The sequence below is a fragment of the Capsicum annuum genome, chromosome 12 (assembly GCF_002878395.1).
Source record: "Capsicum annuum cultivar UCD-10X-F1 chromosome 12, UCD10Xv1.1, whole genome shotgun sequence".
NCBI classification, from domain to species: Eukaryota; Viridiplantae; Streptophyta; class Magnoliopsida; order Solanales; family Solanaceae; genus Capsicum; species Capsicum annuum.
The window spans coordinates 125,163,975-125,177,633 of NC_061122.1; positions in this window are offsets into that span (position 1 = coordinate 125,163,975).

Sequence of the window (13,659 nt, forward strand, 5' to 3'; positions counted from 1 at the left end):
CTGAAGAAGGGCTACACAAAAGAAAAGCAAAGGTATTCACATCTTCACATCTGACTGCTAATTGTATGAAACAAGTTTTCTTGTTGATTTTTACTTCGCAGTACTATGAAATGGGACCTACTTGTTCATGTTGGAGATCTACTTCATTGTATCTATATTTTGCTTGCTTTTTTTTTGGTTATTTTGCCTGCTGATGGATAAATATACTTGCAGTACTAGATGGAAAATCAATTTAATGCCAGAAATATCTACTTTAATTATACAAGTGTGTTCTGGGGAGGGTAGGGTCTACAAAGACTTTATCCTAAAGTTTGAATTTGATAGGTCAGTGAATTTGAAATTCTTAAAGTTATGAAAGTTGTATAGAAGGATATTGTTGGTGGAATTGTATTAAATGTTCTGGGATCAGTAAATGATACTATAGATTGCCAACATTAAGAAAATATTGAGAAGTATTTACAACTAGGAGTAGTTACATATTCTATAATGTGCTTAAAAACCAAATGGCTTCTACATCACTAATTGAAGCTATGCTCATCAAAATGAAAGAATGTAACTACATCTGTATTTAGCTTAAAATACAGATTAACTAGTTAACAAATAACAACAAGAAACAAGTAGGATGAATGAAGGGGAAAAATCAAACAAAACAGACAAGTGAAAACATACCCCAAACTCTTATTAGCTTAGGATCATTTGTCAAAATTACTTGAAGTTCTAGAGTTAAGAGTGATGCAAAAACTTTGAAAAATATAATCCTCAAATGTCCTATGAATCTGTAACTATGCCTGCTTTTATTTCTGAAGATGTATTTTAGTTTTCTGGCTTCCTTTGGTATGCCTTGTTGAAATAACACTGAGTCATAAATAACTTTTGAAACTAAGAGAAGCATTGAAAACTAATGGTCCTTTAAGCCCTAAAATGTATGAAAACTACTGTTGGTGTTTTTGCTTCTGTTATTGTTTTGGTTCTCTTGTTTTTATTTCTCTTCTCTATTATTATTGTTTTCGTTCTTGTGTAGATAAAAAATGAAGATCGTACATGGATATATAATAGAACTTATCCTAACTATGTGGGGTTGAGGGGGGAATATAAAGCTGGGGTAGCTGGATTTATTGCTAAAGCAATGACAATGATTTTCTTACTAAAGGGATAATTAGGTTTCCTTGTTGGATTGCAAGTGTTGCAAGTTATTGAGTCCAGATGTTGTTATATTAAATCATTATAAGAAGGGTTTAATGTTGAATTATACTGTGTGGATAGCTCATGGAGAGAGTAAAGCTGGTAATAATTTTTATTTTCAGAATTATGTTAAAAGTCGAGAGAATAATGTTGAAAGTTCACGATATAGTGAGATGGTAAGGGATGCTTTTGGGACATACTCAAGGGCTCAAAATGAACCAAATAATGAGGCTAAGCACTTTTATAAATAGTTAAAGAAATCTAGTCATCTATTGTATGAAGGATCAGTGCATTCTAAGTTATCTGTTGTCGTTCGGTTACTAAGTACTAAGTCGTATTATTCTATTTCTCAAGAGGACATGAATTCTATCATTGGAATTATGAATGAACTTAATCCAAATAAACTTGACTTACCCAAAGATTTCTACACAACAAAGAAGTTAGTTTCTATGTTAGGACTTTCATCAGAGAGGATTCACTGTTGCGAGAAAGGTTGTATATTATTCTATAAGGAAGATACAAATTAGAACATTACAAATTTTGTGATTAGCCTCGTTATAAGAAAGTCACACGTGCTAAAGGGAAGAAGGGTCTTGTGAAGTCGATTCATTACTTACCCCTTATACCACGGTTGTATCAATGAGCTCTGCCCCTCATATGAGATGGCTCTATGAAAATAAATGACCCCCTAGTGTTTTATGTCATCCGTCAGATGGAGAAGTATGGAAGTATTTTGATAGTGTGTATCCTAATTTTGCTAGTGAACTAAGAAACATTATTTTAGGATTATCTACTGATGGATTCACTCAATTTTCTGTCTTGGCGACACCATATTCATGTAGGCCAATGTTTGTGACTCCTTATAATCTCCCATCTAAATTGTCTATGACAAGTTAGTATATATTTCTAACTTGCATTATTCTGGGTCCTCGCAATTGAAAAGCTTTGATTGATGTATATCAGCACCCATTGATTGATGAGTTTAACTTATTGTGGCATGAAGGTGTAGAAACATATGATATATCAATGAAACAAAACTTTAGATTGCGTGCTACTTTTACGTGGACTATAAATGACTTTTCTGCTTATGAAATGATATCTAGGTGGTCGACTGCGGGTAAGTTAGCGTGCCCTTGTTGTATGGAAGACACAAAATGTAACACCACGTATTTTTAGGCTAGACTTTGAAGTGTTGTTCTTATGTGTGTTAACTCTAATCTCATGAATTTATTTTCAATAGACATGCCATGATCTTTATCCTAGTGTGAAGTGATTTTTAGGTGAAAAAAGTTCATAAGAATCACTTAGAACAAAGTTGAGCTAAGATCCTTTGATTCACCCAAAGTTTGGTAATCGATTCTACAAGGGTCAATTTTGAACGTGTATAACTTTTTATAGACGTATAATTTTGTAGCTCAAACCCATCAAATTGTAGATAATTGAGTCAGTTTTTTAGCGATACTAATTGCTCCTTAATCTAATACCCGAGGTATAACTTATAGCCATTTTCCTAAGAGAGGCAGTAGTTGCGCGCGATTAGCATGCGACGCACGCTCCATTCACCCTTGAGGGAGCATGTGATGTAGGATGCGGCGCATGATCCATTTCGATGCTCCAGAGCATCTGATGCATGCTCTATTTCACCTATGAAGTTTCCAATTTTCAGTCACATTTTTTAAGGGTATTTAGCTCTTTTCCCTTCACCCAATTCAGCCAAAACACGGGATTTAGGGTCCCAAAAGCATAAGTTTCTATTTTATTCTTAAAATTTCCCCCAATTGAAATCATTCTCTCCCAAGAACAAAACCCTAGACTTTTTAAGATTTAATCCCTTTATTCAAGAAAACCAAGAACTTCACAAATTCTTCAAGAGTTATGTTAGATGTTTATCCTTAGGCCCTTTCTACCCATAGAGTCTAAGAACCCAAATTTCAAGTTTAAAAGAATGATCTTTACATGTTATTATGAATTTTATCCATAAACTCCCATAAATTTTGATTTTACATGATATTTACAAGTAATTGTTATTAAAATTAAACCTTACACATTTGAATGTTGTTATATGCATGTTAAATCCCTAAATTCATGATTTGTAGTATTTCAATTATGTTAGCACCTCATGTTTTGATATTCTCATGCTCAAGTCTATGAATTTCAAGCGTTTGATGAAATGCCTACATGATTGGGGTTTGAATAAGGACTCCTTGTTATGTTTCCTAGGGATTTTTGATAGAAAGTGTCCTTACGCATTGAAAGTAGAAGAATGTTTAGCTAAATCTTGGTAATTTGATTTTCAAGTTACATTTTCAATTGATTTCATGTGGAATGCATTATAGTATGTTTTAAATATTGTGAATTCCGTATCACGTTCATACGAATTTAGAATCAAACCCTCAGTTTATGATTTGGTCATGTGATTGTGCTATCTTTTAATATTTAAAGGCATCTCTATATTAAAGTCTTAGTCACCATGTGTTTTCTAAGAAGCTTAAGTGAATAATTGTGAACAATGATTTCCTTCCATGGTTTCAAAGCTTTAATGTGGTCCTATTGTTCTTGCTATAGAGACCTGGGGGTTATGAATACCTGAAATTTAGTTGTTTACTTAGTTTCAGTAGCTTTAGAATAGTTTCAGATAAATCATGATCATTACCACTCAGTTAGCCTTCACGATCAGTTACTTGTCTAGTCAAGTTAGTTAAGTCAAGAAATTAATGTCATTCAGTTGTGAGTAAGATTCATCACTGAGCGAACTCAGGGATAGGGACATTCCTATTAATATAAGGTTTGACCCTTAGTAGCAATGCCTGAGCTACAGAACTACAAAGCCAGTATAGGTTTGCGATATCTTCCTGCTAGTTTCGGGTTGACATATATCTCATGAGTCTTTCTATTAGTTTAAGGTTGATAGTATGTCTTCCGTTAGTTTAGGGTTGGCATAATCATTGTTAGTACTAGTGTCATGGTACTAGCACCCTTCCAACTGGGGTCACAGGTTGGACCCTGATCAACTTAGCTTTGGGGCAAGTCGGTTAGATGATACCTACCATAGTTTCAGTTTCAATATTCAGTACAGATTTCAGTTCAGGTTTTCATGACCATAGAATATAGTTTATCAGTATTCGATTACTAGATTTCATCTTTTTAGTTTACAGTCTATTTCAGAATCATGTTATATGCTTGGTCATGCATTTTCAGATTTTGTAGCATTCACGCATTTATATCAGTTATTCAATTACCTCATGCTACTCATTCAATCAGTTATTACTCATGCACATAATCCATGCATAACAATCTAACCTCATAGAACATACCAGTACATTCAAAGTACTGATTACATACTCATTTATTGCACTATGATGTCTTATATCATAGGTTCGGATGCTCAGGATCTCGACCATACTTAGACATTCCAGTGCATTAGCAGTAGCAGTAGTGGTGAATCCTCATATATCGAGGACTATTTCTATCTATTTTAGAATTTCAGTTCAGTAGTCAGTCGGAGTTAGTTTAGGGCTTATCCCATCAGCTCCTTAGTCAATTAGAGGCTTTCATACGTTAGTTAGATTATCATTTTTTATCAGTTTTCAGAATGTTGTTTTCAGTCTTATGATTCTGCATTGTTTTTAGCATTTAAAACCTTATGGAATTTTTAGTAAATTTTTACACATGGTCTTGTTTTGTTATTAATATACTATTTAGTGCTTATAGCTGGTACCAGTTCATGGGTTAGCTCGTGGTCTTTTTGGACCATAAGCACCGTGTGACATCCAGGGTGTACTATTGGGGCCTTACAAACTTGGTATCAGAGCTTAGGGTTTTAAAGTGTTCTAGGGAGTCTGAAAGCCACGTTGAGTATAGTCTTATGCATGGGTATGGAATGCTCTACACTTATGGACAAGAGGATACAATACATTTTAGGAGAAGTTTCCCTTCTTTCAGTGTTCATTTCATGCGAAAGAGCATGAGCTTTATTCAAACTCTCTTTCTAATTCAATCTTTCTTCCATTTAAAGAACATACCACCTAAAAGGAATAATGGAGAAAGAAGAAGGAATCAGCCTGCACCTTCGCCTATTCAGGAAGATCCCTTGAATGAGCATATTTCCCATGCTGATTTCAGAGCTGCATTCACCACTTTAGCCCACTCAGTAGTAGTTCAGAACAGCCAATAGGCTACTATCCCAGCCAATCCAGTGGCTAATACTACCACAGCTAGAATCTAAGATTTCACTCAGATGAATCCTCCTTTGTTTCAAGAATCCAAGTCTGATGAGGATCCGCAAAAGCTTTTCAACATGGTTCAGAAGGTGACAAACATTATGGGTGTATCGTATGGTGAGAGTGTAGAGTTGGCTGCTTACTAATTATAAGATATAGCTCACACCTTGTATAAGAAATAGAAAGAGGATAGAGGCATAAATATAGGGCATGTAGTGTGGGAGGAGTTTTCCATAAACTTTTTAGATAGGTTCTTTTCTTTAGAGTTGAGGGAAGCTAAGGTGATGGAGTTTATTAATCTAATATAGGTTATTATGAGTGTGAAGGAGTATTCGCTTAAGTTTACTCAGTTGGTCAGGTATGCTCTTAATGTGGTGTCTGATAACAGGTCTAGAATAAGTAAGTTTGTTTCTGGTGTAGCTGATAGTGTGGTCAAGGAGTGCAGGACCATAATGTTGATTAAGGAAATGGACTTGTCTAGACTTATGGTCCATGCTTAGTAGATCAATAAGGATAAGGTTAAAGAGAAAATGAGAGGGCTAGGATAGGTAGTTTTAGTTTTGCTCAGCTATGGTCAGAGGGTGGTAACCGTTCTTAATTTATTAGAATTTTTCATCCCCAACTCCATATTTAGCTAGTACACCAGTACCAAAGTTCAGGAATGACATTCGGGATGGGGCGCCAGGCTCCAAGACCCAAGGTAGTGGGAATAGTGGTTGTACCCATTCGTTTTGCAATGAATGTGGTAGGAATCATAAAGGTATTTGTAAAGCTAGCAGTGATGTATATTTTATATGTGGTGAGCCAGGCCACAGAGTCAAAGAATATCCTAAGGTTAGTCCACAGAGTCAGTACAATTGTCCGTGGTCAACTCCAGAATAGAATTTACGCACTCCAGTCCTGACATGATCAAGAAAGTTCTCCTTATGTATGTTTTAGTAGACCCTAAAAATTTACTTCCTTTTTATAACCCCCTAAATAGTAGTTAAAATCGTTTTCATTCCCAAAACTATAGTAGATCCCTTCTCAGTTCCTAGTACCTCAGACTTAGAGTGATGGCTTAAAGTTAAGGGGGAGATGATAGAATAAGAAAACCAAGTCAGGCTCTCAGATTCTAGTAGAGATGCAGTGTGTTGTAGAACAACACTAGGGAGGAAGATGCCTAACCAGTACTTATTTCAATATTTGTACTTCAGTTATCAAGATATCTAATCATGCCTTACATATCATCTCTATGATCATAGCTCATGTTCGTGCATCTCATCAAAAATCATATGTTCTCCCAGTTCCTAGTATAAGGAGTTCTAGCTTTCTTAGCAATATAGATCATGTTCCATAAATATATGAACTCCAAATTCAGGTCATGCAGCTCATGACTTATGTACTCATGCTTTACAGTATGTTTAGTTCCAATACTCATGCTACACTCTTAATGATCAGCGAAATTTAGATTCATGTCATGCATGTCCTTGGTTTAAACCTTTTTGATGAATTCATGTCATTGAGCCTCTATTACTGAAACCTATATTTTATATTCTAGATGTTTAGTCATGATTCAGTCCATAAGTGTTCTATACATTATCTCAGTCTTTCTTTATTATTTCAACTAAGTCAGTATCATCTGGGGGATGAACTATCCCAAGGGGGACATGTATTGTAATGCCCGAGTTTTTAGGTCCTAAACCTATCAAATTTACTTTAGGAAACTAGATCAAGCCTAAGGTAATGGTTACTTATAAGTTGACTCTCTCGTTTCTATCTCAGCCTTATCACCATTCTCATGTCATTGTATGTATTCATGAATCAGTTCAGTCATGTAAACATGTTTTCAGTTATGCATGTTCAATAGATGGTCTCAGTTTCACCATTAGTCTCATCTTAATCAGTCTCATTTGAGGATGAATGTTTCCAAGGAGGAGATAATGTAATACCCCATATTTTTGGGATAGAATTTGAAGCGTTGTCCTTACATGTTGATCCCATGAATTTATTTTGAATAAACATGTCATGATATTTGTACTAGTGTGAATTGATTTCTAGGTGAAAAATATTCATAAGAATCACTTAGAACAAAGTTGAGCTAGGATTCTTTGATTCATCCAAAGTTTGGTAATCGATTCTATAAGGGTCTACTTTGAATGTGTATAACTTTTTATAGACATAGAATTTTAGAGATCAAGACCCACCAAATTGTAGAGAATTGAGTTAGTTTTCCAATAATACTAGTTTCTCCTTAATTCGATACCCGAGTGAAATGTTATAGCCATTTTTGTGAGATAGGCAGTAGCTGCCATGATTAGTATGCGATGCATGCTCCATTTCACCCATGAGGGAGCATGCGATGTAGCATGCAGCGTAATATCTATTTAGGTGATCTAGAGCATGAAATTAATGCTCTATTTCACCCATGAAGTTTTTGTCTTTTAGTCACATTTTTCCAAGGGTATTTGGGTCATTTCCCTTTACCTAATTCACCCAGAACACAGGATTTAGGGTCCAAAAAGCATAAGTTTCTATTTTATTCTCGAAATTTCCCCCAATTGAAATCATTCTCTCATAAGAACAAAACCCTAGCCTCTTCAAGATTCAAGACCTTCCTTCAAGAAAACTAAGAACTTCACGAATTCTTCAAGTAAGGTATGTTAGATGTTCATCTATCGGCCCTTTCCACCCATGTTGTCCAGGAACCCAAATTTCAGGTTTAAAAGAATTATCTTTACATTTTATTATGAAATTTATCCATTAACTCCTATGAATTTTGATTTTACATGATATTTACAAGTAATTGTCGTTGAAATTAAACCTTACATATTTGAATGGGTCTATTTGCATGTTAATTCCCTAAATCCTTGATTTGTAGTATTTCAATTATGTTAGCACCTCATGTTTTGACTATTCTCACTCTTAAGTATATGAATTTCAAGTGTTTGATGGAATGCCTATATGATTTGGTTTGAATAATGACTCCTTGTTATGTTTCCAAGAGCTTATTGATAGAAAGGGTCCTTACACATTGAAAATTGAAGTATGTTTAGCTAAATCATGGTAATTCGATTTTAAAGTTATGTTTTCAATTGATTTCACGTGGAATGCATTATAGTATGTTTTAAATATTGTGACTTCTGTATCATATTCATATAAATTTAGAATCAAACCCTCAGTTTATGATTTGGTCATGTGATTGTGCTATCTTTTTATGTTTAAAAAGCATCCCTGTTAAAGTCTTAGTCCCCATGTGTTTAATGGGATGCTTAAGTGAATAATTGTGAACAATGATTTTCTTCCATGGTTTCAAAGCTTTTATGTGGTCCTATTGTTATTGCTATCGAGACCTGGGGGTTATGAATACAAAAAATTTCATTGTTTACTTAGTTTTAGTAGCTTCAGAATAGTTTCAAATAAATCATTAGCATTACCACTCAGTTAGTCTTCATGATCAATTACTTGTCCATTCAAGTTAGTTAAGTCTAGTAATTAGTGTCATTCAATTGGGAGTAGTATTCAACACCGAGCAAACCTAGGGCTGGAGGTATTCCTGTTAGTATAGGGTTTGACCCTTAGTAGCAATCCCTAAGTTACAGAACTACATAGCCATCATAGGTTTGAGATGTCTTCCTACTAGTTTAGGGTTGACACATATCTCATGAGTCTTCTTGTTAGTTTAGGCTTGACAAGATGTCTTCCTTCTAGTTTGGTGTTGACACAACCCTTGTTAGTACCCATAGCACGACACTAGCACCCATCCAACTGGGGTCACAGGTTGGATCGCGATCAACGAATCATTGGGGCATGTTGGTTAGATGATACCTCCCACAGTTTCAATTTCAGTATTAAGTATAGAATTCAGTTCAATTTTGCTTTACCATAGCGTACAGTTTATCAGTATTCAGTTACTAGATTTTAGTATTTTAGTTTATAGGCTATTTCAAAATCATGTTATATGCTTGGTCGTGCATTCTCATATTTTACAGCAGCCATGCATTTATATCAGTTATTTAGTTACCTCATGCTTCTCATTCAGTCAGTATTACTCATGCACAATAGCCTAACCTTATCTAGCATACCAGTATAATCAAAGTACTGATCATATACTCATTTATTGTGATATGATATATTATTTCATAGGTTATGACGCTCAGTATCCAGACCGTACTTAGACATTCCAGCTCATCATCAGCAGTAGCAGTGGTGAGTCCTCATATATCGAGGACTTCTATTTCAGTATTTCAGTTCAGTAGTCAGTCAGATTTAGTTGGGGTCTTGTCTCATCATCGTCAGTCAGTTATAGGCTTTCAAACAATCAGTTCAATTATTAGTTTTTATCTATTTTCAAACAGTTATTTTCAGTCTTATAATTTTGCATTGTTTTTAGAATTTAAAACTTTATGGTATTTTCAGTAAATTTTTGGACACGATTTTTTTTTTGTTTTCAGTATACTATTTAGTGCTTATAGTAGATACCAGTTCATAGGTTAGCTTATGGTCCCTTGGGATCGTAAGCACTGTGTGAAGTCTGGGATTACTTTTGGGGAATTACACAAAAACATTCACTTTGAAACATAAGGGTAAAAACTCATGGTTTGACAGCCATCATCGATTCTTGCCAATGCAACATGAGTTTGGAGCAATACTAGTGATTTTATGAAGAATAAGTCTGATTTTGAGGATCTAACGCCAATTTTATCGCTAGAAGAAAATTGGGATAGAGTGAGGAATCTGCCTAAGGTAATAGAGTCTCCATAATCCAGGATACCTAGTTATGGTGTTACATATAACTGGACTAAACGAAGCATATTTTGGGATTTAGATTACTGGATGGAAAATCTTCTGCCTTATAATCTGGATTCCATGCATATTGAGGAAAACTTCTTTGGCAATTTTCTTAATACTGTGATGGATGTAAGTAACAAAACAAAAAATAAATTGAAGGCCAGGATGGACTTAAAGGAGTATTGTTGACGCAGTAAGTTATACCTGGCATACTTAAACAAGAAGATTCAAAAGCCCAAGGCCAGTTACACATTCACTTTGGATGATAGAAGAGTGATTTGTGATTGGGTTAAGAATTTGAGAATGCCAAATGGATATGCATCAAATATATCCATGTGCGTTGACATAAAAAAAGGAAGTTTACCTCTATGTAGATCCAAGACTGTCATATTTTCATGGAGTCACTAATACCTATTGCATTCAGTGTATTACCCGATAGAATATGGAAGCCCATAACAGAGATAAGCTTATTTTTCAAAGATTTACTTTCTAACACATTAAGGGATGAGAACCTATGTTTGAATCATATCAATATTTGCTTAAACTTAAACAAGTTTGCAAAAAAATTTTCCTCCTAGTTTTTTTGATGTTATAGAGCATCTTCCAATTCACCTTGTGTGTGAGGCATGACTTAGAGGGCCTGTTAAGTGTAGATGGATGTATCTCTTTGAGAGGTATTGACTTTTAACATTTACCTTTATGTGTTAGAATTAAATATTATTTTATCTAAGAGATCATACTATGCAGGACTATTGGCAAATATAAGCAGACTATTAATAACAGATCTCAAATTAAGAGATCAATATGTGAGGCTTATTTGGCTAAAGAGACCTCTTATTTTTGTTCATATTATTTTGAACATGATGTACCATATCTGAGAAACTGACCTAATAGGCATGATGATGGAGACAATACAGATCTTTCAGTACCAGTATTTTCAATATTCAGTCAACGAGGTAAACAAAGTCCAAAAGTTAGTCCACTTTGATATTTGAAAGAGGTGAAGCTTAATTCAACTTGAACACATGTATTATTAAATTATCCCAAGGTCCTACCTTTTTATAAATGAGTATATTTATATTAAGGATAATCATTCAAGGTCTATCTAAGCTTTAGCTAATGAAAGCCATAACTTTGTTGGGCAGCTACTTCATGGCTTTACACAGGGACGCTGCTGTTTATCCTATGTTTTCAGTGTGTTTTAGAGAATATTTAAGTGTAACTTAAATATCTAACACGATTTACACTTTTTTTCAGCTTTATGTATATTTAAATTCTAACTTTTCTTGAAGTTTTTATAGGTTCATAATCCACTTAATTATGACCCAAATGGCAAATTTTTACGTGATATATCTTGGGGACCTGAAGCTAAAGTCAAAAAGTTTTTTAAGTACTCTGTCAATGGGTATAGATTTCATACAAAAGAGTTCTCTAAGGGAAAGAAAACCAACAATAGTGGGGTTTGGGTGAAATGTGATGGCAGTGTTGATTATTATAGTGTGTTTCATGAAATTTTAGAACTTGATTACCATGTTGGTTGGCCAAAGAAAAAGTTGGCTCTCTTTCAGTGTAAGTGGTATGATCCTACGCCTAGGTTAGGTGCAAAGGTGCACCCTCAGTACAAAATAGTTAAAATTAAGCATACAAGGGAGTATGGACTCTATGATCCATTTGTAATTGCACAAAATGTGAAATAAATACATTACTCTCCTTATCCTTTATGTAAGAATAAATATGCATGGCGGGTAGTTATAAAAACAAAGCCCATGGGTAGAGTTAAAGTAGAGGATGCATTAAATGTAGCATATCGGAATGACATTTCAAGTATTAAAGAAAAGGTGGATGAGTAATTAGCAGGTGAGTTGCAGAATAGCGAAGGCCTATATGTTGAATTTGATTCTTCTGAACTTAGATTGAATGTTAATGATTATGGAGAAGGAACATCTGGTAAAATGACGAGGAAGAGCCAACTGATGAAAATGAAATAAGAGAGGAAGAGTTACTTGATGAAAATGAAACAAGTGATGAGGAAGAATCGATGAATGAATATAAATCAAGTGATGAGGAAGAATTGATGAATGACTATGAAACAAGCAATGAGAATTGAGTTGTTATTAATAGTAGTGTGTAGTAACAGGGTCTTGAATTGTATTTTAGCTGCTGCTTTTTGCTAATTTACTTGAAAATATAGTGTATTTTCTTTGTTAACATTTGTAGTGCCAGTAAGAATATTTTGGTTATTAGATTAAATAGCCGTGATGAATTTCTATAGTATATGTGTGTTGTCTGTTTTATTCAATTAGTACTACAGAAGAGAACTATCCATTTTATATGTGCATATGTAAAAATTTTCTTCTATATGAACACTTTCTACAATGTTGTTTTATTCATTTGATATTGTATTTGTTTCCTCTTTGGTAAGAATATCTCGTTTTCTTGGCAAGAAGATTATGAGGATTTGCATGGAAGAATAAAAGTTGGTTCACTCAAGAGACATACTGTTGTAAGATATCTTAAGGACCAACAAGTCTTTCATTCTACAATTTATCTTAATAACCGAGGTGACCATTTACTGATATTCTATTTTAACTCATCCAAATTCAATGTTAATCCTCTCATTTGATACAACTATAACTATATTATTAGCTTTTAATATCATGTATGAAAATCTATCGTCATACCAAACACATTTATATATAAGGTTTGGGGGACTGGAGGGAGAATAAGAGAATAGGGAAGATTAATATTGGAATTTCTTGAGAAATTTGGTTGGGTTGTGAAACATCCCGATTCGCTGAACCAGAATGCTACACGGTGCTCATGACCCCGAGGGACCACAAGCTAACCCATGACTGATATCTGTACCTATATACTGCAAATCGTGATATAATAATGCAGAATACATAGAACTGTAAGGCCATAAGGTTCAACTAAATACAATCATGTGGGTGAAAATACCCAAAACAACTCAATCTGAACGTAAATCTGAACATAAATCTGAAAGCCTCTAAACTATCTAAATAAGGAGTTGAAACAACATGTCTCCAACTAACTCCGTAAAACTGAACTGAAGAAATAAATAAATGAATCAAATCATATTGTCCTCGAATCAATAAGGACTCACTGTGTCTCTGCGACTGGAATGCTACCGCTACTGCTGGGCTGGAGCTCGTGTCTCGAAACTTATGGTGTAACACGAAAAGAAAGAAGCATAGCACAAATGCGTCAGTACAACTGGAGTACTAAGTATATGAGGAAGGTAGGCTGAACATAAAGGGTTTCATGCAGGAACAACACTCATTGAGTAATATGAACGTGGGAGTGCAAACACACATATATAGAAACTGGGACCATGAATACGTGATAGCATGACCTGTAAGCTAATACATGGTTTATTGATAACTGTCATTACTGCAACTAAAACTAATAACATAGACGACCTTATCTGACAGTCCTATATATACTAAAATCTAAAGAACACCCTGAG